The sequence below is a fragment of the Argopecten irradians genome, chromosome 13 (assembly GCF_041381155.1).
Source record: "Argopecten irradians isolate NY chromosome 13, Ai_NY, whole genome shotgun sequence".
Taxonomy (NCBI): domain Eukaryota; kingdom Metazoa; phylum Mollusca; class Bivalvia; order Pectinida; family Pectinidae; genus Argopecten; species Argopecten irradians.
This window is the reverse complement of record NC_091146.1, coordinates 18,515,667-18,542,637: the sequence shown is the minus strand read 5'-3', so window position 1 is coordinate 18,542,637 and position 26,971 is coordinate 18,515,667. Positions and strand designations below refer to the sequence as shown.

Sequence of the window (26,971 nt, the reverse complement as noted above, 5' to 3'; positions counted from 1 at the left end):
ATATGCAAAGACGGAATTAACAAACGAAGACCACCCTTTAGTCACAACGTCCTCGAATACTGACGTCAAGTTATTGCTTACTGACATGATATCATGACGTCACAATGAATTTCCTGGCAATGACAATCTCACCAGGATATATTGCAGTAGTGACATATGCAAAACATTTTCAAGGGCGAAGTCATTATATATCAGCCGGATTATGTGATAAAAATCCATATTGCGCTGGTGTGCACCATAAAATACGTAGGTATCACAATCCGAGATGACTTGATAAACCACCAATGGTACACAGAACCGTTACAGGTATACATCAACTGGTTTAAGTTACAACACCATCGAAGATAATGAATCTAACAAATCAACCCGCTCGAAGTATACATTATTCATCGAATAAGATATACAAACACAATTGCCTTAAAACACACCATTCAATTTAATGTCAGTTAAATGTCATTTGTAAAATACGTTGATTTGTAATAGAACTTTCTGTTTGTGATTGCGTCTGCATAGTTATCCTAGCAAACACCACATCAGTGATGTCCTTGACATGACCCCTACTGGTGACCTTCTGTCCCCTTTTGATGACCACCTCTAGTGGCCCCTACAAACTGTTACCTGATTTAAATTTCGGGTATCAGGAATACTATCTCTGCGGGTCAAATCTAGAACACCCCTGCTATTTAATAGTTGGTTTACCTGGATGGAAAATAATGAATGCAAAATGAAATTAAAAAAAACTATAAAGTTTCTATTTCCCAATTAGTCATTAGAAAATGGTTCCTCTTATTTACATTCTACTTTTAACTGGCATTAAGCTGAATGGTGTGTTGAAAAGATATGCAAGTCAATAAAAAAAGGAAGCTAGATACAAACGGATTTTGCACAGTGAGTTTGGTATTGACAAGAATTGCTGTTTAGTCTACAGTTGCAATAGGGTGTTTAACCTCATCATACATGTTAGGTTTATATGCACGGAATAAGGCTTTTTCAATGAATTTATTATTAAAGATGCTCCACCGCTGACAAATGGTATTTTTTTCACTATCAAAAACAGGAGCAGACGATTAAGTATTTATCTTCAGTTACAAAAGTTACTCACTTTAGACCATTACCACCATTGGAAAGTTTGAACTTCTAATTTTATTTCACGTCAAAAATATAAAAAAAAAATTAATTGCATCCCGAAAAAATTCCGTGGCACTATATCCTATATAGAAGGAAGAACTGATTGCGCATGCACTAAAGACAAAATTCATTATTTTATATTATTTTTTGTGTTAATTAGGCATATAACACATACACGATTAAACACCCATTATTGTTCAAATGATGAATATCATTTATGCTCTCTCGGCGGTGGAGCATCTTTAATGAAACTCAAAAATACATTCTTGATACAAAAAGATATTAATCTGTCTCTCTGTCTCTCTCTCTCTGTCATGGAGTATGTAAGAAAAAATGGAAATGTACTTTGTATGTTTAAAACTACGTTAATTCTATGTTTATATTGATTTTGAGTATGCATGAGATTTCGTTTCTGAATAACATTTTAAGTCTGCCATCTTCAAATGTTGATTATGTATATATGTAATATTGTTGGAGAGGGCTTGATATAAGTTGAAATAACTTGTGCCCAATCCTTTTGTTTCAATAAAATATGTTTAAACTAAACTAAGGCTTTTTCATCTTTATTCTAGGTCATTGGTACAATGTTTGATCATTGTATATGTTTGGATACGTTCATTAAGTTTATAGTGGAGCAGCTAAGGTCGATTTTTGGGATAAATCGTTCAAAGTTTGAAGAAAACATGAAACTTCTTTCGGACATATGGTTTCAGGGAATAAATTGGACACTAAAAACACGTCCCTGGTAGCCGCCATATTGGTTTTTCAAAATGGCCGTCAAAAATCACCTTCTGCTTCCCATATTTTACGTCCTACGTACATTTATACCAGTTAATATGCAAATGTTCAAGATTTCTTCAAACTTTGAACGAATTCTATGGTTAGCCGCTCCACTACTATAGAACGGCACCCTATAGAACATAACCCACACAATGACATATGTGCCAGTTTCGGGTACAGTAGGGATTCCATCGCCAGGATTGTATCCATGTCCCTCGTCCAGTGTCTCGTTATCAAACGTCACGGTGTTTCCCATCTTAATTATCGGCCTCGGCGTCAACTTGGAATGGAGATAGAGCACCCGGCTGGTGTTTGGAGGTCCAGGGTTTTAACCCTAACCCGTCAGCTACATTTTTCTTCCAAAGTAACACACTGGCCCTTGTATAAAAGACAGCTTTCCTTTGGCAATACCGCTTTATATTTTCCGTTCAATTTTGCATCACTCTGTCAAAGATCGTCCCAAATCTCGTTCGGGATGCTGTACGTATGTATATCTCTGTACTCGAGCAAGTGAGCACTGTGACAGCCATATATGTTCTCACTCCTTTTTAACTATAATATGGCTCCCTTGCTACGGATCCTGCGGAGTGAACCATTATTCAAAATCAATCGGGACGCTGAACATGTGACGTCATATGCTAGAATCAATTGCGTCCGACAAAACTCTGACAGCTCAAGATTTGTTTACATACCAGGCAAGGGACCGAAGAAAGCTTGGTTCGACCAGTATCAATACACTACGCCATATATATTAGCTTAGCCTCATAACAAAGGCTTGCTCGCGAGACAAAATTGATTAAATTACGGGGTATTTATTATAACGGGCCGGGGTACAGAGACTGGTGTGGTGTAGGGAACACTTGCACGCGGAGAGCGCGCGCTAGGGACCTTAAATCTCTCGTGCTCTATAAGTTTACATCCTTGTTGCACCAATAGGATTTAATGTGTTACATTTCCCTGGATATCCGCGACAATGTTAAATGCTAAAAGCTGTGATTGCGGTGTGAAAACCAAGTTTAAACGTACATCTCTATGCTTATAGTAGATTTTTTTGGTGATGCAAGTCGATAGCAGAAAAGGTTATAGATACTTTTTGCTACTGTAAAATCGACTGAGTGAATTATTTTTGGATTAGATTTGTTATTCAAAACATTTTCTGTGTTGACGCAGTTTGCTGCTGAGGAGGCAGAAGTTATACCATGCAGCGTTCTTGTATAACTTTGTGTTTTCTATAGACTGTGTGTCTCGAAGTTTCGTCCTGAGCTTTTAGTTTACATATATCTTGAACGCGTTTGACAACATTGTGTTTAACGAACTTCAGTCAACACGCGCGTGACACGTGGCATTTGACAGGTGCACGTGCTCTTTTCATTAATGATCACCATTTACATTTGTAGGACATTCATCAGGATGGATGAAGACATACCGGTATACAATGGTAAGTTGTCTATTGATTTCCCTATATTAGTTTACACACTTAATGTAAACTTGGTAAGTCCCACATATAAATCATATGTTACACACGACACTATATCGATACCGCTTATCGTAAACGTTTGTGGTTCGTCGCGTTCGAGGAAGTCTCTGTTGCCATCTGGTTGGTAAAAGGTCTGCCATTCTGTGATCGGTGTCTTGCCGCGATAGTGACTCCAAGCGAGGAAAACATATATTGCCACGAAATATCCGGTTTATATGGAGTTAAAAATAAAAATCAAGTACACAAAATGCAGGTGCATAGTTTTGGTAATGAAACTTGAATACTAGTATCAGTTTTAGTTTTCATAACCAAGATCGTCGGTTAAAACGATTTAAAATCTGTCGTAGCGGCCACCTGTATATGCAGACCACCTGCTTAATAAGATCTCTTTCTTAGGCCCAAAACAGTTATTTCAAAACATTTTAACTCGCATTTTTTTTGTTTCTACCTTAAGTGATCTAACTGACTTCATTGGTTGTTTTCATTCCTATAGAATCGATGACGCGAATGTTTTCAAAATCAATGGAGTCGTTTGCAGTGAATATTTGGTATAGTTCGAGTATGCAACCGATCTACTTTTGATGAATTGGATGAAAAAATAAAGCCCCATTCAGAAAATCCTGCAGTCTATAATAGCCACTAATAGAAAGACTCGACTCACTGAATAATTCCGGATTATAACTGTGTAAGTGATTAACGGCATTAACGACATGCTAGCTCTGTAATTAGGAGAAAATTGGTTTATTCCGTTAGCAAAGGCTAACTAACGGAAATTGCATTTCAATATTGCCAAGTAGTTTACTAATAGACACAGGAACAGTCTGGGCGACTGTCTACCATCCTAATTAATATATACTTAAAAGTGACCTACCACTTCAGTACAGACCGATACGTTTGCTCACTTAAACAAGATTTAATAAAACGTGCATTATCGCCCAGCTCTGTATAAAGCCCATTTGCTTTAGTATGACCATTTGCTTTCGGTTCCCAAATGGTCAATCTCTACACAATTTAGCTTGCGTATAAGCCAACCTGCTTTAGTAAGACCATTTGCTTTAGGATACCAAATGGCCTACTTCTATACAATCAAGCTTGAATAAGAAGTCCACCTGTTTTAGTACTTGACCATTTGCTTTAGGTCCCCAAATGGCCAATTGCAATATATTTAGCCTGCGTATAAAGCCCACCTGCTTTAGTAGGACCATTTTCTGCAGGTTCCCAAATGGTCAATCTCTACACAATTTAGCTTTAGTATAAAGATCACTTGACTATAACCATATTTCTGTTCCTTGGGCAATCTTTATAGAAATATATTGATGGATAATCAAGAAAAGATAATAGAAAGCAAGTTCTTGAATTCTAGAAGCCATGTTTTTTTTAAAATAAGGAAGCGAAAAGCCGACAGGCCCCATCCAAAATGATCCCAAGTAGTAGAGTTTCGTTACAAAACGTAATGGCGAGCCAATTACTGGAAGAAAAATCATCGAATAATTTTAAGATAAGTTCTTTGGATATTACAGAAATAAATAGGATACACAAGGGTCGAAATGGCCGAGTGGTTGATGTTTATTAACTAATTACCGCTTGTCCTCCAGCTCTGGGTTACAAATCCCACTTGAGACACACAGTTGTTGCTAGTTCTGATCGCTGTTCGTTTGTTTTTCCCCTGGTACTCATGGTTTTCTTGACCTCCCAAACCTTGGCAGTTATTACTGTAATGCAAGAATGTTTTTGTACAATACCGTATTATCATGCATCATCGTCATATATAAATTATAAATGTATAAATATGAAATATATAAATTCATATTTACATTATGGACTTAATAGCTCTATCTGTAGTGGCGATTAGAACCAATATCCCCAAATAGAAATATTCCAAACTTGGTTCTATTAAAACATTTTTCCAGGAAGAAACTCATACTACCTCCGGTTCTCCAGGATCGATGACGTCATTTGAAGCGCGATCAATGAAATCGATGGACGATAAAGTGTACTTGTTTTGACCTTTAATCTCTTATTGGCGTTTAACAGACAATGAAACGTCAGTGATGAAGACAATCTTATCTCCTGTATGCTGGGTAAACACCCATTATCGACAGCCTTTGAAAGGATTGGTGACAGCTCTTCACAGTAATAAACACATCTGTATATACTGTAGCTGTTAAAGGCGATTCGATTTTATGCCCTTGTAGGACACTGAACGCCTCCCCCCTCCACTTCCCCAAAAGAAACCCCAACAAATAATGAAATAAAAAAAAAATGAAATAAAACAAATGTATTGTACACGGTGTGTACATGTAGTTTAAACAAAGTGCACATGGTGTAAAATTGTACATGTATATTTGTAGTCTAAACGTACTGCACATGGTAATATCTATAGTCTAAACGTAATGCACATGGTAATTTCTGTAGTTTAAACGTAGTGCACATGGTAATATCTGTAGTCTAAACGTAGTGCACATTGTGAACATGTATATCTGTAGTCTAAACGTAGTGTACATTGTCAACATGTATATATGTAGTCTAAACGAAGTGCACATTGTGAACATGTATATCTGTAGTCTAAACGTAGTGCACATTGTGAACATGTATATCTGTAGTCTAAACGTAGTGTACATTGTCAACATGTATATATGTAGTCTAAACGTAGTGCACATTGTGAACATGTATATCTGTAGTAAAAACGTAGTGCACATTGTGAACATGTATATCTGTAGTATAAACATAGTGCACCCTATGAACATGTATATCTGTAGTCTAAACGTAGTGCCCTTTGTGAACATGTATATTTGTAGTCTAAACGTAGTGCCCTTTGTGAACATGTATATTTGTAGTCTAAACGTAGTGCACCCTGTGAACATGTATATCTGAAGTCTAAACGTAGTGCACGTTGTGAATATGTATATCTGTAGTCTAAACGTAGTGCACATTGTGAACATGTATATCTGTAGTCTAAACGTAGTGCACATTGTGAACATGTATATCTGTAGTCTAAACGTAGTGCATATTGTGAACATGTATATCTGTAGTCTAAACGTAGTGCACCATGTGAACATGTATATATGTAGTCTAAACGTAGTGCACATTGTGAACATGAATATATGTAGTCTAAACGTAGTACACATTGTGAACATGTATAGCTGTAGTCTAAACGTAGTGCACATTGTGAATATGTATATCTGTAGTCTAAACGTAGTGCACCCTGTGAACATGTATATATGTAGTCTAAACGTAGTGCACATTGTGAACATGTATATCTGTAGTCTAAACGTAGTACACATTGTGAACATGTAAATATGTAGTCTAAACGTAGTGCACATGGTAATATCTGTAGTTTAAACGTAGTGCACACAGTATATACTGTACATGGAGTCTAAACGTAATGCGCATGGTGTTTACCTGTAGTCTAAACCTAGACCATGTGCACATATAGACATCATGTATTTTAAAAGATATCTCTGTGACATTTCATTCCACCATTTATAACAAACTACAGAGAGAGAAAGCGGAATAGAATGTTACGATCACGGTCGATCAACCTATCATGCAATACTATCTTTAACTTGGGTACCATGTCATTTATATCGACTTTGATATGTCGTATCGGGGCACCTTAATATCGACCTTGATATGTCGTATCGGGGCACCTTAATATCGACTTTGATATACCTTATCGGGGCACCTTAATATCGACTTTGATATACCTTATCGGGGCACCTTAATATCGACCTTGATATGCCGTATCGGGGCACCTTAATATCGACTTTGAAATGCCGTATCGGGGTACCTTAATATCGACTTTGATATGCCGTATAGGGGCACTTTAATATCGACTTTGATAACCGTATCGGGGCACTTTAATATCGACTTTGATATGCCGTATTTGGACACCTTAATATCGACTTTGATATGCCGTATCGGGACACCTTAATATCGACTTTGATATGCCGTATTTGGACACCTTAATATCGACTTTGATATGCCGTATTTGGACACCTTAATATCGACTTTGATATGCCGTATCGGGGCACTTTAATATCGACTTTGATAACCGTATCGGGACACCTTAATATCGACTTTGATATGCCGTATTGGGGCAACTCAATCATAGGAGATGTATACCCTTGGCTAATGATCAATACTTTCCTGACATGTACAGTATATGCTCTAAAGTGGAACTCTTTTCGGAACGGAGGTGCATGTCAAAGAAACGTAACGCAGACTTCCTTAATTATAGACCATGGAATAGCCAGCATGCACTAATGATACAGCGGGTCTTACATTGAAGCAGATTACTATATTGTTCCCGATATCAAAGGGAGAGTTAATTAAAACCACGGACAGTCACGTAATAATGATATTTTACAGAACCAGATCGATCGATCGATCGAGAGGGAGAACTATATATTTACTAGTGCCTCTCATTACTATCATTTGTGGCTCAGATATTTTTTTCTGATCAAAGAGGTCTTCTATGCAGAGTTGCTACCCTTAGCGTCAACTCGTATTGCAACAGCTTGTCAGATTAAGGGATCATTGAGTGCATTTAGAATGTTCCAACGTCACTAACCTGTCTCCTATTGGATGCTACTATCCTCGATACTCCAGGGGTTTCAATCACTTACAATCTATATACCCCTAAACTATCTCATATTAAAATTGAAGGCAGCTCAGAGGAAAAAATCTGAACCAATCACAGGTCAGCAAAAATTTTAATTAAAGATTACAATCACACGTACATGTACACAATCAATCACAGTGCACCGTTATACGGCTCTTTTGATGTGCATCAAAGGACTAAAATACCATCTTCTGTTTTGTTGCCTCCAGTTTTAATATGCGATGGCCCAGAGGTGTAGAGATAGGGTATAGAGTAAGTGACCGTAACCCCTGGAGGATGTGAGGATGGAGTACAAGTAGTTCGAAACCCACGTGGGCCAGTCGTTATATACTGACCATAGCTCGCTAGTTTTTCTCCGACGTCCCTCCACCTCTACAAAGTGGCGCAACTTTAAATCATATACAGTCGAAACTCGTTATCTCGAAATTCAACGGACCAACGAAAATAATTCGACTCATCCGGAATTCGACTCAAACGTAATGCCATTAGGTTTGGTCAGAACGTGGTTTTCAACGGTCCTTATACATGTATCTTATGACAGCCGGGTACATGCCTATTACCGTGATCAGCATATTATCGTGATTTTCCAACTGATAAGGTTTGTATCAAATCTTTTTAGTTATATGTTTTCAGATGTTTTGGGATTTTTTAAAAATACATTCGTAAATAAAAAAAATTGAATTACGATAATATGATTGTCACGATAATAGGCATGCACCCTGATTTCCCGGTGGTATACGTATACTGACTTCAATGGTTCACACATCAAACTTATACGGGATATATTACCTGAACAAATAAAAACAAGCACCTTTCTTATTTCAGAATTTAATGGTATTTCCTAATAGTAAAATAAACAATAGTTTTCACCTACCGTGAGCAGACTACATTCTCCGTTTCTACTGGTTAATATATAATTTACGGTAAATGAAACGAAAGTAGATTTCTATACCAACGAAAAAATACATTGTATGGCTAAGATACTAGTACATCTGCAACGACTAGTTAAACATTTAACATTGTGGGTTTGTTATATTATTTTGCACTATCAACATTCCATACAAACCTTAGAACACACTTTCGTTTCTAATGATTCCTAAACAAACACGCTTCCGGTCATGATCAGCCACGCTGATCAAGCGTCCTGTTTATGTACAGGTAAGTCACAATTGTAAAGTGACACTAATTAGGAAGCCAGACTTGAGAGGGTTATTAAACAATTATTAAATATTAGCAGTCATTGTTGTAGTATGTTCCCATAGGCCCGAATCTGCATATACCGATCGCGATATGTGCAGGTAAACCAATCACGTGTTACGACAAACCACAGGTGAATTTCAATTGTTTGTATCCATGTTATATTTACGTAATTGTTGGGTTTTTTTATTTAAAATTTTGACTAAAATTATTCGAGATAGCGACTGTTTTTTCCGCTGAATATCCGTTCTAGGGACCAGGAATTGACTTTGACACAACCGGAGTTTCGAGACATCGAAATTCGAGTCATCCGATCTTAAAATACATACACAAAGAAGGACGAAAAACGGGACTTGAAAATTAATTCGACTCAACCGGAATTTCGACTCAAGCGATTTTGAGATAACGAGTTTCGACTGTAATATTTATATTACTGGGTGTGGATGTCACTTGATCGATAGTATCGCACCTGTTAAAATTCAGCGTCCTTTGTATTCCTATAAAACGATTTCATTCTAAATAGTGTAGGTTTTGGCCAACTTTGATACCATGGATCAAAGACATGTAAGTCAGATTATTACGATACAATATTAATCATGTTGATATAAACAAAAAGTAACAAAACAACAATTCTGTATACACCGAAACAAAGTCCGGTACCTAACGCTTTGAAAATACATGTATGTGATTTTATTCTAAATAGTGAGCTTAGGCTATTGATTTTGAGAGTATTTGTATTTGGGTTTAGCACTGAAATGAATATTTCACAAAAAAATGTGGTTTATGGCAATCAGGAAGGAGAAGGTTTGGTTGAAGATAAGACAATAGGAGAATCTACATGTACATGTGCTTCCTGTTTAGTGACGGAACCCAAATTAGGAGTGGTTCTCTAGGCGTTCGTTTCTTATGGAGATCAAAATAATTTGATAAGTCGAATGTGCATTTCGACATATCAAATTATATATGTCCGGTATGGAAACAATTCTACAAATCAATGATAATAACCTATATTGTAATATAATGAATATAGGAAAAACTCTTTTCGGATGACCTCTGGCGAGGCAGAGGACTCTAGTAATTCCGAATGATTTGATTACAAGCGTCCCCATGACTCATACTAATAAAACGTTGTGATGAATGAGGGAGATTTGTTCTATTTTATCAGATAAGGAGAATAATGTCTATTCAATATTAAATAAAAAACCAATAAACTGGATTCTGAGCGAAGGCAGTCGGGGCTATGATACAAATCGTACTGTTCCGTTTACTTTTCCTTCAGTACTGTATATATTTCATTATATTATACAAAAAGTTACTTTTCTAACGCCAGTGTTGCCCTATTACATAAAAAACAACAATAACATTAGAAAATTAAAATGCGTTTCTGAAAGGTAGTTGGCCTTTGATATTTGGAACTGATTCAGATTCGAAAGATCTATGATCAAACAATGACATTACCAATGTATATGAAGAAACCATTTACACTAACGCGAAATATACACGTAGGTTTAGTACAGTACCACAGTATCAAATTCTTGTCATCTTTGGAAGGGCATAAGGGATAGTATGTGATTGATTAAAAATGACATAAGCGACCCGGCGATACGTCTGTGATATGATACAGAATATGGGAATGACAGTGACGTGTATAGCCTGACGTAGCGTATTCCGGTCGATTAAACCCGAACTTTGTAAGATATATAATCAAAGTGACAGATGTACATAACAAATATTGATTGATTTGATATAGAGCTGGTGTTTACTGATCACGAACTTCATACAAATGTACCACTCAGGAGTGGATTTAGGAGGAGATGGGGGAGACAGACCCCTGGTTTTATGATTAACTATATACATTTGTATATATATACAGTTATGTAATTAACCATAAGTAATTTTGTTGCAATATTAATTATATTCAGAGCAGCAAATTTCCGGCACCTCTAAATTTATCTGAAATAACGCATATTCATATCTTGACATTTTTCAATTAAATTTATGATTTTTTCAATGGATTCCGTTAATAATCTCATACTGGATTGTTTTTTATTTTGTTATAATTATGTTTTATGAACCATATAATACCAAGACAAGTTGAAAAGAATTGTTCAGCTTACTTTTTCTTCCCAAGTTACTTGATCAATGAAATAATTTTACTTTCATAGAAACTATTAAAGCCGCGAAATTTAATTAAATATTTCAAAAATAATGTAACGTATTTTCATGTATTCAGACATCAAAAGTTTGTGTTTGCCATCATGTTTTAATCCCAATTATTTAGATCTATGAACATAAAACTAAACCAAAACAAATTATATCAGCTCACAAATAGATCATAAGCGTCAGTATGACGACGACTTTAAAATGTAAACGTTATAAAGACTTTGAGCTGCCATGAGATTAGAGTGTTCTAAGACACAAAAAATAACTTCTGTCGCTTTATGACGTCAGAGACAAGATCACATGACTAGTTATTGGCAAACTGTCAGATCAAAGATCTCAAAGATAAAAGTTTTTTTGATCAACTGATTACATACAGTTTTTAAAACAAAGAAAGTCGAAGCAAACAAACGTCTGTCGCTAGCGTGTAGACTCATTGAATACTTATCTTCATTTCTTTGTATATTCTATAACCGCATCTCATCGTCAAATGATTTCACATGTATACGTTGAATGGGTTCAAAATAAACATAAAAAGGACTATACACATACTTTATAAGATATATATAGCTGATATACTATATGACACATCTTTCATAGAAATAAAAATTAATGCTTTTTAAAATTTTAAGATATCTTAAATCGTATATACGATATTTTATATAATTTTTTAAAATAAAATATATTATATATTGCATAGAATATCTTATGCTTGTATATACCGAACGGATATGACGACAAGACTCGCCTGACCTCTCACATCTTGAGAGAGTAGGACTCTTGTTCTAGATGAGAACACCAGCATTGCACTGCTCGTCCCGTCACATAGGGCAATCAGTCCTTATCATCCCCCTCCACTGTTAGGCACCATTTAAGCATTGAACGTCTTTTAGTTGGCATTCATTTTGGCTATGAATGCCAACTGAAAGACTTTCAATGCTTATATTTACATTTGGTTACAGTTTAATGATAAAATCCCAAGGAATTTTGCATCTATAATGAAATAATCATTCGTTTTCGTCACGGATGTAACAGCCATTTAAACAGCCGTCGTCCGTGATCGCTGGCACGACAATTGTGACGTCACAATGACAATGGCGTCATAATAAGCGCTTGAGGTTCATTTCATTTCAACATATTTTATTGATAACAAAGGGATCAGACAACAGGCAAGCTATATAAGTCTTCTCCCGTTCCGGAGGTCACATTGAATACATATTTACATACATAGATGGACAATATTAGAGGATTATTGTAAATGAATATATACATGTAAACAATACCATACATACCCCTCTCTCTCACACATACACACACTTACACACACTCTCACACATACAAACACTTACACACACTCTCACACATACACACACTTACACACACTCTCACACATACACACACTTACACACACTCTCACACTCTCATACACACACTTACACACACTCTCACACATACACACACTTACACACACTCTCACACATACACACACTTACATAGTGTAGCTTTACTCAGATTCATGGATTAATGATATAAGATTAAAATAACATCAAGAAGATTAGCATACGATATTCATAAATAAGTATATTTATAGTAAGTATATAACAAAATGACAAATTTAACAGGATAGCTAGGATTAATTGAATTAGTGGCAGAGATTCAAATTAGAAAGGATGAATTGATTTTCGTCAACAGTTAATTGGATAACACCAGATGGCAATAGTTAAGAAGAGATATGATTTAAATGATTAGCAATGTCAACAATAAAGTGTCTGGAGTCAGTAAAAAGAGGACAGAAGAGAAAATAGTGATCAGCATTTTCACAAGCAGCGCCACAGGAACAAGCAGGTACATCAATAAGGTGGTCTTTCTATTTGTCAAAGTTTAGATTGCTCGCATTATGACGTAATTGATATAGTATTGTATTAAGTTTTCTTGGATTACAGGAGGTGAAGCTAACAGCATTACTATTAGTGTGTGTTTGAGTTTTATTTAAGTTCTTTTTAAAAGTACTAAGAGTAGGGGAAGAGGTATTAGAATGGTCAAGATTATTCCATAGGCGCATTGTATCGGGAAAGAAACTACGGTCATAGGTGCAGGTTCTGGATGGAGGAATATTCAGGTTCATTGTCTATATGACTGCCGACAGCGTTTGGTAAGGTTACATAGTGGGCCTGCAGTGAAAATGTAAATATATACCTTCCATCCTCCCTGCTGACATTCTGCTATCACATCCTGGGAATTTGTTCTGCTTGTTATCGTAAGCCTCCTCCATCCGGTCTCCCCAAGGTAAAGGCAACTCGACTGAAATAACTTGTTTGGAAGGCCAAGCTCTGACACCAATAACTTGCCTTTGGTTGTTTTGGTTATATGAGACAGAACCTGGAACTTTATACTGTAGGACCTGTAAGATATGTTTGCAGCTAACCATTTCCGTAACAAGTTGTCCATTCTGTTCCACTCCACATCTTTTCTCCCTACTCCCCTGTTTAAATAGAGATGACTACAGACACGTTTCGTCTTCATTTGTTTCCTCCTGTTCTTCACCAGTGTATCCATGAGGACAGACAGGACTTTGTGGTGGCACCAATACATCTGATCATGAGGACAAACAGGACTTTGTGGTGGCACCAATACATCTGATCATGAGGACAGACAGGATTTTGTGGTTGCACCAATACATCTGATCATGAGGACAGACAGGACTTTGTGGTGGCACCAATACATCTGATCATGAGGACAAACAGGACATTGTGGTGGCACCAATATATCTGATCATGAGGACAGACAGGACTTTGTGGTGACACCAATACATCTGATCATGAGGGCAGACAGGACTTTGTGGTGGCACCAATACATCTGATCATGAGGACAGACAGGACTTTGTGGTGGCACCAATACATCTGATCATGAGGACAGACAAGACTTTGTGGTTGCACCAATGAATCTGATCATGAGGACAGACAGGACTTTGTGGTGGCACCAACACATCTGATCATGAGGACAGACAGGACTTTGTGGTGGCACCAATACATTCGATCTTGAGGACAGACAGGACTTTGTGGTGGCACCAATACATTCGATCTTGAGGACAGACAGGACTTTGTTGTGGCACTAATGAATATGATCATGAGGACAGACAGGACTTTGGGGTGGCACCAATGAATCTGATCATGAGGGCAGACAGGACTTTGTGGTGGCACCAATACATTCGATCTTGAGGACAGACAGGACTTTTTGGTGACACCAATACATTCGATCATGAGGACAGACAGGACTTTGTGGTGGCACCAATACATCTGATCATGAGGACAGACAGGACTTTGTGGTGGCACCAATACATCTGATCATGAGGACAGACAGGACTTTGTGGTGGCACCAATACATCTGATCATGAGGACAGACAGGACTTTGTGGTTGCACCAATTCATCTGATCAGGAGGACAGACAGGACTTTGTGGTGGCACCAATACATCTGATCACGAGGACAGACAGGACTTTGTGGTGGCACCAATACATCTGATCATGAGGACAGACAGGACTTTGTGGTAGCACCAATACATTCGCTCTTGGGGACAGACAGGACTTTGTGGTGGCACCAGTACTTCTGATCATGAGGACAGACAGGACTTTGTGGTGACACAAATACATCTGATCATGAGGACAGACAGGACTTTGTGGTGGCATCAATACATCTGATCATGAGGACAGACAGGACTTTGTGGTGGCACCAATACATTCGATCTTGAGGACAGACAGGACTTTGTGGTGGTACCAATGCATTCGCTCTTGGGGACAGACAGGACTTTGTGGTGGCACCAATACATCTGATCATGAGGACAGACAGGACTTTGTGGTGGCACCAATGCATTCGCTCTTGGGGACAGACAGGACTTTGTGGTGGCACCAATGCATTTGTGGTGGCACCAATGCATTCGCTCTTGGGGACAGACAGGACTTTGTGGTGGCACCAATACATCTGATCATGAGGACAGACAGGACTTTGTGGTTGCGACAATGAATCTGATCATGAGGACAGACAGGACTTTGTGGTGGCACCAATACATTCGATCTTGAGGACAGACAGGACTTTGTGATGGCACCAATGCATTCGCTCTTGGGGACAGACAGGACTTTGTGGTGGTACCAATAAATCTGATCATGAGGACAGACAGGACTTTGTGGTGGCACCAATGCATTCGCTCTTGGGGACAGACAGGACTTTGTGGTGGCACCAATGCATTCGCTCTAGGGGACAGACAGGACTTTGTGGTGGCACCAATACATCTGATCATGAGGACAGACATGACTTTGTGGTGGCACCAATACATCTGATCATGAGGACAGACAGGAATTTGTGGTGGCACCAATACATTCGCTCTTGAGGAAAGACGGGACTTTGTGGTGGCACCAATACATCTGATCATGAGGACAGACAGGACTTTGTGGTGGCACCAATACATCTGATCATGAGGACAGACATGACTTTGTGGTGGCACCAATACATTTGATCATGAGGACAGACAGGAATTTGTGGTAGCCAATACGTCTGATCATGAGGACAGACAGGACTTTGTGGTAGCACCAATACATCTGATCAGGAGGACAGACAGGACTTTGTGGTGGCACCAATACATTCGATCTTGAGGACAGACAGGACTTTGTGGTGGCACCAATGAATCTGATCATGAGGACAGACAGGACTTTGGGGTGGCACCAATGAATCTGATCATGAGGGCAGACAGGACTTTGTGGTGGCACCAACACATTCGATCTTGAGGACAGACAGGACTTTTTGGTGACACCAATACATTCGATCATGAGGACAGACAGGACTTTGTGGTGGCACCAATACATCTGATCATGAGGACAGACAGGACTTTGTGGTGGCACCAATACATCTGATCATGAGGACAGACATGACTTTGTGGTTGCACCAATACATTCGCTCTTGGGGACAGACAGGACTTTGTGGTGGCACCAATACATCTGATCATGAGGACAGACAGGACATTGTGGTGGCACCAATACATCTGATCATGAGGACAAACAGGTTGCACCAATACATTCGCTCTTGGGAACAGACAGGACTTTGTGATGGCACCAATACATCTGATCATGAGGACAGACAGGACTTTGTGGTGGCACCAATGCATTCGCTCTTTGGGACAGACAGGACTTTGTGGTGGCACCAATGCATACGCTCTTGGGGACAGACAGGACTTTGTGGTGGCACCAATACATCTGATCATGAGGACAGACAGGACTTTGTGGTTGCGACAATGAATCTGATCATGAGGACAGACAGGACTTTGTGGTGGCACCAATACATTCGATCTTGAGGACAGACAGGACTTTGTGATGGCACCAATGCATTCGCTCTTGGGGACAGACAGGACTTTGTGGTGGTACCAATAAATCTGATCATGAGGACAGACAGGACTTTGTGGTGGCACCAATGCATTCGCTCTTGGGGACAGACAGGACTTTGTGGTGGCACCAATGCATTCGCTCTAGGGGACAGACAGGACTTTGTGGTGGCACCAATACATCTGATCATGAGGACAGACATGACTTTGTGGTGGCACCAATACATCTGATCATGAGGACAGACAGGAATTTGACGTGGCACCAATACATTCGCTCTTGAGGAAAGACGGGACTTTGTGGTGGCACCAATACATCTGATCATGAGGACAGACAGGACTTTGTGGTGGCACCAATACATCTGATGATGAGGACAGACATGACTTTGTGGTGGCACCAATACATTTGATCATGAGGACAGACAGGAATTTGTGGTAGCCAATACATCTGATCATGAGGACAGACAGGACTTTGTGGTGGCACCAATACATCTGATCAGGAGGACAGACATGACTTTGTGGTGGCACCAACACATCTGATCATGAGGACAGACAGGACTTTGTGGTGGCACCAATACATTCGATCTTGAGGACAGACAGGACTTTGTGGTGGCACCAATGAATCTGATCATGAGGACAGACAGGACTTTGGGGTGGCACCAATGAATCTGATCATGAGGGCAGACAGGACTTTGTGGTGGCACCAACACATTCGATCTTGAGGACAGACAGGACTTTTTGGTGACACCAATACATTCGATCATGAGGACAGACAGGACTTTGTGGTGGCACCAATACATCTGATCATGAGGACAGACAGGACTTTGTGGTGGCACCAATACATCTGATCATGAGGACAGACATGACTTTGTGGTTGCACCAATACATTCGCTCTTGGGGACAGACAGGACTTTGTGGTGGCACCAATACATCTGATCATGAGGACAGACAGGACATTGTGGTGGCACCAATACATCTGATCATGAGGACAAACAGGACTTTGTGATGGCACCAATACATCTGATCATGAGGACAGACAGGACTTTGTGATGGCACTAATACATCTGATCATGAGGACAGACAGAACTTTGTGGTGGCACCAATGAATCTGATCATGAGGACAGACAGGACTTTGTGGTGGCACCAATGAATCTGATCATGAGGACAGACAGGACTTTGTGGTGGCACCAATGAATCTGATCATGAGGACAGACAGGACTTTGGGGTGGCACCAATGAATCTGATCATGAGGGCAGGCAGGACTTTGTGGTGGCACCAATACATTCGATCTTGAGGACAGACAGGACTTTGTGGTGGCACCAATGAATCTGATCATGAGGACAGACAGGACTTTGTGGTGACACCATTCGATCTTGAGGACAGACAGGCCTTTGTGGTGGCACCATTCGATCTTGAGGACAGACAGGACTTTGTGGTGACACCAATACATTCGATCTTGAGGACAGACAGGACTTTGTGGTGACACCAATACATTCGATCTTGAGGACAGACACGACTACAGACACGACTTTGTGGTGACACCAATACATTCAATCTTGAGGACAGACAGGACTTTGTGGTGGCATCAATACATTCGATCTTTAGGACAGACAGGACTTTGTGGTGGCACCAATACATCTGATCATGAGGACAGACAGGACTTTGTGATGGCACCAATACATTCGATCTTGAGGACAGACAGGACTTTGTCGTGGCACCAATACATTCAATCTTGAGGACAGACAGGACTTTGTCGTGGCACCAATGAATCTGATTAATAATATTTTATTTAAATAAGATGTTCGAAATTTTCAATAGTTGTAATGTTGTAAAGTAAGACATTTTTGCAACTGGAGAAAAATGCTTACTTTCCTGTTCCTGTTTCTGATAGAGAAAAATACCATTTGTCGGCGGTGGAGCATCTTTAAATCATCAGTTTAATGAATTAGTTGCGGATAATTTTAGACAGCGATTATAGAATATACCATTCAAACATACCTATTACAAATACCCTGAACCTGAATCTAAGTCCCGAGAATGTTTAAAGATGCTCCATCGCCGACAGAGCATAAATGATATTCATTATTTGATCAATAATTGATGTTTTATCGTGTATATATATGTCTAATTAACACAAAAAATAATATAAAATAATTTATTTCGCCTTTGGTGCCTGCGCAATCATCACTTCATTCCATATAAGATATAGTACCACGGATTTTTTTCGGGATGCAATTAATTATTTTTCATATTTTTAACTTGAAATAAAATTAGAAGCTCAAACTTTTCAATGTTGGTAATGATGTAAAGTAAGTAACTTCTGAAACTAAAGAAAAATACGAAGTCGTCTGCTGCTATTTTTTTATAGTGAAAAAAATACCTTTTGTCGGCGGTGGAGCATCTTTAAGATAAGGATGATTATTCTTATAGCAGTGACTTGCTTAATCTTTGCATTTGAATAAGTTTTATTACCAACTGTTAACTAAAATGTATTACTCTCCGTCTTTATTTCCTCTGTATTACTCTCCGTCTTTATTTCCTCTGTTTACTCTACATTTTCAAAACAATATAAAAAATAATCAGTTCGACAACTTCAAATATTAACATAGATTGTAAACGAATATTATTAGTGGAAAGTGAGTAGAAAGTGAAGACCATATAGGCCATGGGCTAGGAGGGTCCCAAATGCAACCCCCCCCCCCCCCAAAAAAAAAAAAAAAAAAAAAAAAAACTCCGAACCAATATATTTCTGAACCCTTATGACCCACTGATCACAAATCAGAATATTAACATTGCATAAGTTGGGATGAACATCCGGTTATGACGTCATCAAGATGGGCGCCATGTCGAATTTCACTGAAAAATGGAAAAAAAAATCATAACATTGACATTTTTCAACCGAAATAGACAAATGAGGTATCAGAATGACCTCAATAGAACAGCAAATATATATCAGAAAGATACCAAATAATCCAATATATGTAGTGGTTTCTATGAGGAAATGAAAAAATCGTATTTTAAGCTCAAAAATGGTATTTTTTAGCAAATTTTTCCATATTGGCTTCACGCAGCAAACATGTCTCCAAACAGCATACTATTATTTCTTACTAGTTATTTGACCTCTTATCAATCATTAAAATCAACAACAACGAAAGAAGAAAATGTTAACATTGTTTAAGTTCCGGTTATGACGTCATCAAAATAGCTGACATCTCGTATTTCACTGAAAATTGAAAAATAGTTATAACATTGACATTTTTCAACCGAAATAGACAAATAAAGAATCAAAATGACCACAATAGAACAATAAATACATATCAGAACCAAATAATGCAATATATGTAGTGATTTGTACTCTGGAAATGAGAAAATAAGACTTTTTACGTAAAATTTTGATAAGACTTTTTACGTAATTTTTGAGCAAATATTTGATATTTGGCTCGACGAAGTAAAAATGCTTCCTAACAACAAACTTATATTCGTAATAAGTTATTTGACCTCGTAACAATCAGAAAGAACAACAACAGCAGCAAAAATATATAGAAATGCGAAAGAGAATTATTGTTATACCATCATTTGGTTTACTAACATCACCGGGTGCGTATACAGGGATGATTGGTATGTGTTCCAAACCGCTGACACTACAGTTTCCTGGTGTCTTAGACTTTCCTCAATATAACATTGACTATTGACAATGTTTATCTAAACAAATTTGAATATAAAGTTGGCTGAATATCTCAGTGGGACTTGCGTAACATTATCCATTTTCATGTTCGAAATTTTGTACACTAGTAGCGTCTCAAAATTAATTATCCCAGCACAACGTCAATTAATAGAGTATCAAATTAAAACTGAGGTAAGCTTGTGTTTCCGTCAATACCATGGCACTTTTCGAAATGTTTTGAGTCTTTTAGAATGAGCATATCCATTGTTTATTTCCTGTGTATAACGCAAGGAAATATAAGATGGTTACTACTGTGTCAGATATTTCTTTCACTAGTTCTTTATGATAATCATTATCGTTATGTGTCCTTTCTCGTCAGAGTGTTATCTTCGATGTCGATGAGCTGATGTGACATCACATTGCCGTTTTACCATCGTGGTTCTAACTTGTCAGCCGTCTATGGCCAGTATTAACATCAGGAACATCGGGTTCGGGGAGGTGAGAGCTACTCCTGTTTCCAACCTAGTGATTCTCATTATATCGCTTATGATGTTCCAGACTTCCCCGGCATGATAGAAAAGACAACAGATCCACATTCTGGTTCGACTTAATTCGTATGAAGCACAATGTCTCATTCTTGTGAACCCTCAGTGACCATAGATGACACAATTCTTTGAGGTCATAAATGAGGTCTGCAGTGAAAACGCATACACCAGCTATAACCAGTACCTTAAAGTGAGTGGGAAAAGTCATACCATTAATACCCATTATGTTGGAAAAGTCTGGAATAGCATATACGATATGTTAGAATCTAAAGGAGATCCCACATCCCTGAACATGTTGTTCCTAATATGACCACGGACAGGTCATCAAAGATGACAGGCTAGAACAGCACTGGTAATGAATTGGATGCTGATATCTACCAGCTTGCCGAGTCACTTCAGTGGATAGAACAATGAGGCGAGAAAGCATCACAATGATAATGGTTATAATTGAGAACCAGGGAAAGAAATATGTGACATTGTAGTAATCATCTGATATTTTGATAATGCTATGCATATGAAACAAACATGAAAATGGATAATGTTGGGAAATTTTGAAGTTAGGAAACTATGACTTTTCCCACCTACATATTCTGTCAAATTAAAACTCATGTTTTCTACTTATAAATCGCTAATAGTCAATGTTCTACCTAAGGAAATCATGATACACAAGGAAACTGTAGTGTCAGCGGTTTTTGAAAACATAACAATCATATGCCCTGTATACGCACCCGGTGATGTTTTGTAAACCAAATGATGGTATAACAAGAATTCTCTTTTGCATTTCTATATGTTTTTGCTGTTGTGTTGTTTTGGCTGCTTAATAAGTCAAATAATTGGTCACGAATAATAGTTTGTTGTTAGAAAACATTTTTGCTTCCCCGAGCCAAATATGAAATATTTGCTCAAAAATTACCATTTTTTAAGCTCAAAATATTATTTTTTATTTCCTGCCTAGAAAACACTACATGTATTGAATTATTTGGTTCTGATATGTATTTTTGTTCTATTGTGGTCATTTTGGTACTTTATTTGTCTACTTCGGTTGAAAAATGTCAATGTTATGACTATTTTTCACTTTCAATGAAATTCGAAATGGCGGCCATTTTGAAGACTTCATAACCGAACTTATGCAATGTTAATATTGTGTTTTTTTCCTTGTTGTTGGTTTAAATGATCAAATAACTAATAATAAATAATAGGTTGTTGTTTGGAGACATTTTTGCTGCGTAAAGCCAAATATGAAAAATTTGCTAAAAAATTGTCATTTTTGAGCTTATAATCCGATTTTTTTCATTTCCAGCGTAGAAATCACTACATATATTTGATTATTTGGTCCTGATATATAGGTTGTCTATTGTGGTCATTTTTATACCTCATTTGCCTACTTCGGTTGAAAAATGTTAATGTTATGACTATTTTTTTCAATTTTTAGAGAAATTCGAGATGGCGGCCATCTTGATGACGTCATAACCGGAAGTTCATCCCAACTTATGCAATGTTAACATTTTGATTGCAATGTTAACATTTTGATTGGACCCTCCTAGCCCATGTCCTAAAACAAGTCTTACAAAAATAAGTAGAGGCCACTCGTTTAAGATTAAAATGAAGTAATCTCAAACAACATTTATAAGAAACTTAGAAGATAGTCCACTTTGTACCTGTTGTTTAGTCGAAACTTATCATCATTTGTTATTATCACGTTATAACTGCACTTTAATTAGACAAAATACACTACATCAATTAGATATTATTCTTACCGAAAAAAACCTTTACTTTGGGGAGACGATAGCTATTCAATACAAAAAAAAAAAAAAAAACACACACAAAAAAAAAAAACACACACAAAAAACAAAAACGAAGAAATATTTCTAGCAGTACATACCTATATCAAATTAAGTAAACGATTTTGTTGAAGTGAAATTTCAGTAGTGTTACTAATTGATACATCTGTAGCTATGCCAAATTTTAATAGAACTATGAATCCATTTCCTTATATTGCTATCACCACATGTATGTTCATTGTATGTATTTATCTTGTATTCACCACATGTTACTATGTACACGTATTTTTCTAAATTTAATATTTTTCTACGTTAAACTTTCTTTATTCATATCTTGTAAAAGGTGTTTCCAGTGCCGAACTTTCCTCTGGCTTGATATTTCAGAGAAAGGAATTTATATAAGCTTTAAGCTTGTTTTCCAACTCCGAAATGAGTTTATGTACTGTATTATATGTATCATTATATCAATAAAATACTGTTTAAACTAAGAGTCTATTCTTAGTTTTCTTTTTCTTTCTTTTTAAGCATCAATTAGACAACAGTTGGCATGATTTTAAAATTATTTTGTTTATATTTTCAGTGTATGTGATGACTAAAATGTAAAGCGGAGACCGGAGACGAAATGGTCCGGATAATCATAATCATGAAATTCATGATCACTCTGGTCCAGGTAGCAGGAGATCACGGTAAGCATCGTTTTCTCCGAGAGTTTCTCCGAGAGTCCATCGGGTCACCAGGTCATTAATCCATCTGTTCAATTACTTGCCATCTGCTGACCAAAGTCAAACACGTTTTGTAATAAATCACACCATTGTTTATGAAACGGAACAGTTTTGTTTGCAAATCGTGACTTTTTACTTCCAAATTCTCGTCCGAGATTTAATTCGTAAATATACTGTGTTCTGACTATTCACATTGTATCAAGTATTCCGAATTTGCATATTACAGAGTTATCTTCACTTGCGGGTAGGTAAAGATTGTGACGTCATGTGTTTGCGAGCGTAACGTCATACGTTTCGGAGAAAACGACGTGAATTGCGCTCACAAAATAATGACGTAACAATCGATACCTACCCGCAAGGGAGCTAACTCTGTAATATGCAAAGACGGAATATTATTGAAAACAGTGGGTTTTCAACGATATATATCTACAGTTACATTTACAATAGCAATCATAATAAACAATGCATGTTATAATTGACAAGTTTACTCACAATAGTAAGACATGTGTGTACAGTTCACCAGTATATAACGTCACGCCGGAAGAAGTATTTATAATTAGAGCAGTTATTCACTAAGGGACAACCGAATCTACAACGAGCCATGACTATCAAGAGGCATCTATACAAGCCAAAACAGGCTTCTTTTTGATACAGATTACAGCCAAAGTTCAGCCAAAGAAATACTTGAAATTAGTGATTTACGGGCGCTACGTGACCGCGTCCGCACACGTCGGTGACGTTATTAAATCTGCGGTTCACAGCAATATTGTCGTATTACATTGACTTATTGTAAGTTAGTGGGTTGGTTGGCTGGTCCTTTAAATAGCCAAGGCCATTTAAGGGCGGTGTCTTCGGTATGAAATGTGTTTCTTGTATATCTGTATGTTTTGGGATGCTGCAGTATATTCATGTCGTGTCTCGTTGCAATAGTGGAAACGCTTGCTCATTTCATATTGCTATATCACTGAAGCATACCGTCAGTACGCTATAATATAATTGAGATTCTAAGATTCATTGACAAAATATTGTAAAAGTAAGACCTTGAAAATGTAAATTATGATAGAGATTGTGTAAAATTCGATATAAAGGTATCAACCTCTTTCTGGTCTCTCAATAACTCCTTCAGCAATGTATATGTCTATATTATTTAATTATCATTATCATGATAATCTATACATAATACATATGCAATGTTTAAGAAAATAAAGTTCACAATGAAATTTAATAATGGATGCTGATCTGAAGAGTTATAATTCCTGAGATAGCTGCATGAATTGCTCAGCAAGTCTAGAGTGGATTGCATGCAGTTTCTACTACATGTATATGCTAGGCTTCGCTCTGATAATACAACGAAGAAAATTGGTAAGGTAGGTAACAAGTCTATCAACAAATCAAACTTAAGTCAATAAAAGTGGTAGTTTCTGCTCCTGCTTAGCGCTCAGCTTACCGGGAGTTGAACGCCTGGTTAGGTCGTTATCAATATAATGTGACCGGGTGGGGTGTGTTGCTTGGTGTCTTCGGCGGCATGCTTCAGTGTTATAGCACTATAAAAGGGACAAGAGTTCCAGTATACAGGAAGACATAACACGGACATACCGCAGTCTCCTAAAACACGCACCTCGCACTTCACACACGCTACACACTGCATGCAAGGGAGGGCGTCCTTACATGACCCTGGCTGTTAATAGGACATAAATTATTCAAACTAACGTGATTGAAATTAGTCCCCAAAGCAATACGTTTCTGCAGCCTATTATAAAATATGCATTTTCAAATTACTTGTTACATTCATTTTTATTGTTTCCTTTCAGGTAATTATAAACGATGTAAATGGTCAAACGAGAACTGTATGTCGGACTCGGAGTGTTGTAGTGAAGAATGTTATCTCGCGCATGAGGGGACGGACCCGCGCTGTGCACGAGGGGCAGTTGGCTTCCCTTGCTACGCAGACTACCAATGTGAAAGTGGACTCGAATGTAGCTCCACCTACAAATGTTGCGCCCCCTACTGGGCAGTTTGTTCTCATATAAATCAGTGTTGTAATAAAAACCATGTTTGTCGTGAGGAACAAGGGTTTCCATACCGGCGATGTTTATATCCAAGTCAAGCGTCGCGGGGAATAGAATCAAAATATCTTTTGTTATTAACTTCTATGTTATCTCTGATCTTGTTCAAAGTTAATACACAATATATATCCTGATAGTTCATTTACTTATCAGGAATATTTTAAAAAATATTTACAAACTATGCAAGGTACTTATTTACAAGCGCCTTTCCTATACAAACTCTCTATAGCAATCAATGAACACAAATGTCTGTACACCCTACATACTGCACACCAACTTCTTTTCGCGTACGATTCCATTTCGCGTATTGTTACCGTATAGCGTATAAATTTTCCCTACTTGAACTCAAAACGATGAAATTAAATTTCATGGTTTTAACCTTTTCGCGATCTAGCTTTAACAATATATGTGACTCAACCAATCCTCAAGGTTTCGCAATGACCGCGATCAACCAATGACCCGCAAAATGCGAAAATATCATCCCCGCGAAAATAACCGGTTAAACGATGTAAGTATTTATTCGCCATGAAAATAAGTTGATTTGCAGCGTGATATTTTGTAAATATGCAAATTTAAGTTTATAGAACACAAAGGATTATAATTAAGTTGCAATATGAGTAACATGAAGGTATGTGTACGTGTTGACTATTTCTCCCATGGAGACAATGCGTAATATTTTGTATGAAGGAAAACATACAAATATACCCATTAAATTATAAACCTTTTGATAAGTTTAAGCAGGATAACTTTTTTAATCGTGAATTAAATCGTCTGATAAAGAAGTTCTATCATGTTTTTATTTGCCAAAACCTGCAGAACGCTTCACTTAATATGTAAAACACTCACGCTTAACAAATAGGACTCAATTGGTTTTGTTAAGAATTTCCAAAGATTTATTGTATTTATAGATAAGCATATGAATGTAAAAAGAAAGAAAATTTAAGTAAAAATTTTGGGACGCTTTGTATATATACGTGTATTTTGTTAATGAGAGCCAAAAGATAGTACAGTAAAAAATCAAATATGTATCTTTTTGTTTGTTATTTTATACAATTCTTAGATACTTAAGCACATATTTTAGTATTAAGTCCAAAATAAACACACGCTGGAATAAACGACAAATAAACGGGGTCATGATGGCTATAAACAAGAAAACAAACTAGCAGCACAGCGAATTTATTTATCTTTGAAACAATTCACATATTTGGAAAGACACAGGTATCACAAAACTGTGGTGTTGAATATGGTATTGATTCTATTCTCGCAAGTCTCGTTATATATCAACCATCCTCATTTTTTACACAAAATATGACTTGATATATGTAGGGAAGCAACGGAGATAGAGAAATACAAATATGTCATCATCGAATTCAAAACTAAGTAGATAGTGATGAAACATAATGAATAAAAACTGAATTTTCGAGGTTGGTTTGAGTGCCAAATGACAGTAAACAAAACATTCAA

At 37.4% G+C, this 26,971-nt stretch overlaps 1 long non-coding RNA gene across 1 annotated transcript; it reads left to right on the top strand.

Moving 5' to 3' along the window:
- The first annotated feature begins 2,611 nt into the window (after window positions 1-2,611).
- Window positions 2,612-25,938, top strand: LOC138306426 (uncharacterized). Its single transcript, XR_011205857.1, has 3 exons — window positions 2,612-3,346; window positions 23,300-23,405; window positions 25,253-25,938. It is a non-coding gene; the product is annotated as an uncharacterized lncRNA (long non-coding RNA).
- The last annotated feature ends 1,033 nt before the right edge of the window (window positions 25,939-26,971 follow it).